Source organism: Podarcis gaigeae, assembly GCF_964106915.1.
Source record: "Podarcis gaigeae genome assembly, chromosome: W".
In the NCBI taxonomy this organism is placed as follows: domain Eukaryota; kingdom Metazoa; phylum Chordata; class Lepidosauria; order Squamata; family Lacertidae; genus Podarcis; species Podarcis gaigeae.
This window is the reverse complement of record NC_139695.1, coordinates 5,666,232-5,670,256: the sequence shown is the minus strand read 5'-3', so window position 1 is coordinate 5,670,256 and position 4,025 is coordinate 5,666,232. Positions and strand designations below refer to the sequence as shown.

Genomic DNA, 4,025 nt, shown 5'->3' with positions numbered 1-4,025 from the left:
CACAGCTTCAATCTGTCCTTGGTCATTTACAACAGCAACACATGCAATAGCTAGGTTAGCAAACTCTTGTGAATAGCTCTTTGGTGGTACACCCTTCGTTGCTCTCTCAGACCTACGTAAGAGTTGCTGCTCTTCTTTGCTTTCTGGTTCAGCCTCTGAACTCTCTGGAGAACCAGTACTAAGCTTAATCAGTGGTTCATCCTCCTCTTCTGAGGGTCTAGTCCAGGGGTCTGCAACCTTTAAGACAAAAAGAGCCACTTGGACCCGTTTCCAAAAAAACAACAACAACTGGGAGCCGCAAAAACATTGCAACATTTAAAACAAATATAACACTGTATATATTGTTTCTTGCCTTAATGCTGTATATACAGGATCGTGCAGTCAGCTGTCAATCTCAAGAAAAAAGGACAAATAGCTAATTAAAATATTTAATTTACAACCAGGTAACCAGGTTAATGGGACTTTTGCTCCTGAACCTCAGTGCTCAGTGTCTGCACATCAGGGCTGTAAGACGTCACCTTCATTTTCACACAGGCTTGCAAGCTGTCATCTGTGAGGCGTGATCGGTGTTTGTTTTTAATATAGTTCATGTTGGAGAAGACCTGCTCACATACATATGTGGAACCGAAGATCGACAGGACTCCAAATGCATACTTTTTCATGTTTATATAAGTGTTGGGGATGGCATTCCATGTTTCGAATACAAGTTTGTCCTGTTTGGGAAGGTTTTCAATATCACTCCATTTATGATTCTGAGCCAGAATGGCCTTCTGACGGGCAACATCCTCAAGAGTAGCGGTCAAGCATTTGAACTTGGACACCCATATATCTTTGTCGGCTATATCGGCCAGTTCCAGCTCAAGATCAGGTTGACTTACACCTGGAAATGCAGTCATATTCAATAGGGATGGATCGATCGCCAGGGGAGTGACAGGGAAGGATAATGTGTTTTTTTCCTCTCTGAACCCACAGAATCGTTTCCCAAACGAGCTTTGCATTGCGGTGATTGCAGACTTGAAATATTCCAAATTTATCGTATCATGACTTTGTTTGAACTCTCTCAAAGAGGGAAAGTGAGACAGTGTACCTCTCTGGAAATCTTTGACAAACACTGTCAACTTGCGCTCGAATGCCAAAACCTCCTCCAGCATGTGCAGGGCTGTGCCTCCTTTCCCCTGAAGGGTTGTATTTAGCGTGTTTAGATGGGCTGTCATGTCTACCATAAAATGTAATTTTTCCAGCCACTCTGGCTGTTCCAGCTCAGCAAAGGTAAGCTCTTTGCTGGCCAGGAAGGTTTTTACTTCTTCCAAACATGTGACAAAGCGTTTTAGCACCTCGCCTCTGGACAACCACCGGACCTTGTTGTGGAGCAGGAGGTCCGAATATGTGCTTTCCACCTCATCCAATAGCAAACGAAACTGGCGGTGGTTTAAACCCTTTGCCATTATCTTATTAACAATCTGAATGACCACATCCATCACTTTTGTGCATTCGGGGGGAAATGTTTGAGCACACAATGCCTCTTGGTGCAGGATGCAATGAAATGACAGCAGCGTTCTACCCAGTGCCTTCTGCAGTAGAGCCACAAAGCCCTTCTGTGCTCCTCTCATGCTCGGTGCCCCATCAGTAGCCACTGAGACCAGGTGGTTGGTGTTTATTTTTTTAGCACTTAAAAAGTCCAGGACAGCCTTACAGATATCCTCACCCCTTGTTTGGTCTTTTAGTGGTATCAGCTCAATCAGTTCTTCCTGTGGCCCAGAAGAGTTCACATATCGGCAGAACAGCGCTATTTGTTCAATATCACCTTTATCTTTGGACTCATCACAGGCGATGGAGTACGCCACAGCTGAATTAATGTCTTGAATTTGCTGTTTGCTAATGTTTTCTGCCATTTTTAGGGTTCTGTCTTTAACAGTCTTCGCAGACAGAGGCATGTCTTTGATTTTCTGCACAATTTCATTCTTGTTTTTGAAGTCCATGTATAGATGTTCCGAAACCTTAAGGAATGCTTCTTTTATATACTCTCCATCTGTGACCGGCTTCCCATGCTTGACTATTTCCTGAGCGGCTACAAAACTAGCATATGTTGTGGAATTTGCAGACTTCACCCAATTCTTGAAATTATTTTTGCTCCTATCAACCTTCCTCATAAGTTCTGCAACGGCTTTTCGTCTCTCATCTCCATCTGGATATTTTTCTGCAAAGGCTGCGTGTTTATTCTGGAAATGTCTTGCAATATTTGACTTTTTGTTGTTTGCAAATTTCTCACCACATATTAAGCATACTGGTAAACCAGTCTTGTCAGTAGAGAATGCAAATGATTCTGTCCATGTATCATTAAACATTCTGTTTTCTTCAGAAATTTTTCTTTTCTTGCCTTTATCCATGGCTGGCCTACCGGGGGTCCAAAACAGGGACATAATTAGAAATCAGAGGGCTCCATAGCAAAATTTGCTATGCCCGATGTCAGGGAACTGACATCAGAGTGAGAGGCGAAGGGGAGGCTCCCAGATTCTGCAGGCAAAGGACCCAGCACCAGGGGGAGAAGCAGCTTGGTAGAGGGGGGAGGAAATCAGCGCAACACCAGGGATAAAGGGGGGCAGATGGGGGAAGCGGAGAGAGAGCTCCGGGATTCTTCTCTGTACATCAGTGAGTAGAACCCTCCACTAGCCACGCCCTCCCTGCGCAGAAGACTCCCGCGCAGTGAGAGGAGGAGGCGACTGGGAGTCAGACAGCTTCTATGCTGGAAGAGGTTTAAGAAATGCCCACAGACGGATTCTGCTAGCGACTGAGACAGCTACGCGGAGATGGGCTGTGCAGTCAGAACGGTTTTAAAAGGCAATTAAGCCTAGAGAGGCGGCAGTTTACGCACGAGTAACTCAGACCCATTACACATGCCCCAAAGTGTACCATAAATCATAATCAGTGCCTGATGTAAATAATAATTAATAATGAGGCATTCGTCATTATAAAAATACCTTTTTTGACACTTTTTATTATTTCTTTGTTTGACCCCTCAGAATTACTCCTCCTCATAGAAATAAACATTAAATTAACAAGTTACCTTTTTTTGAGTGTGTGTTCTTCACTCCCCTTCAAAACAGTGACCAGTGTATATGGCCCCTTTCAATGCAGCCTGCTTTCCCCAAGGAAAGAACAATTCACCAAACTTCCCCCTGCTTAAGTTTAAAAAGGGGCTTCAGGCAACTAACTCCTCCGCCTCCTCCCCTCGCCTCCTCCCCTCGCCTCGCCTCCTCCCCTCGCCTCGCCTCCTCCCCTCGCCTCCACTCCTCGCCTCCTCCCCTCGCCTCCTCCCCTCGCCTCCACTCCTCGCCTCCTCCCCTCGCCTCCTCCCCTCCCCTCCTCGCCTCCACTCCTCGCCTCCTCCCCTCGCCTCCTCCCCTCGCCTCCTCCCCTCGCCTCCACTCCTCGCCTCCTCCCCTCGCCTCCACCCCTCGCCTCCTCCCCTCGCCTCCTCCCCTCGCCTCCACTCCTCGCCTCCTCCCCTCGCCTCCACTCCTCGCCTCCACTCCTCGCCTCCTCCCCTCGCCTCCTCCCCTCGCCTCCTCCCCTCGCCTCCTCCCCTCGCCTCCACTCCTCGCCTCCTCCCCTCGCCTCCTCCCCTCGCCTCCTCCCCTCGCCTCCGCCCCTCGCCTCCGCCCCTCGCTTCCTCCCCTCGCCTCCTCCCCTCGCCTCCTCCCCTCGCCTCCGCTCCTCGCCTCCTCCCATCGCCTCCTCCCCGGAGCCGCAGCAAAGGCTTTAAAGAGCCACATGCGGCTCTGGAGCCGCAGGTTGCCGACCCCCGGTCTAGTCATTATGTGAGATTTCCTCTCAATGACTGTTACAACTGAGCTCCCTGAGCTATCGCTGTCATCATCAGTACTACTGAACTCAATAAGATCAAACTCATCATCATCAGAATCATCCGAATCGTCCCCTATGGGAAATGTGTGAACAATCACTCTCTCCTGTTCAGGAGCACTCTCTAGAAATTTTGTGAGAATCACCTGACCAGATTCAGACAA

General features: G+C 48.4%; 1 long non-coding RNA gene across 1 annotated transcript; it reads right to left on the bottom strand.

Moving 5' to 3' along the window:
- Positions 1 to 2,269: 2,269 nt before the first annotated feature.
- LOC310835996 lies at positions 2,270 to 3,135 on the bottom strand. The gene is made up of 2 exons (XR_014559816.1): positions 3,065 to 3,135; positions 2,270 to 2,394 (listed from the first exon to the last, which is right to left on the bottom strand). It is a non-coding gene; the product is annotated as an uncharacterized lncRNA (long non-coding RNA).
- Positions 3,136 to 4,025: the final 890 nt, after the last annotated feature.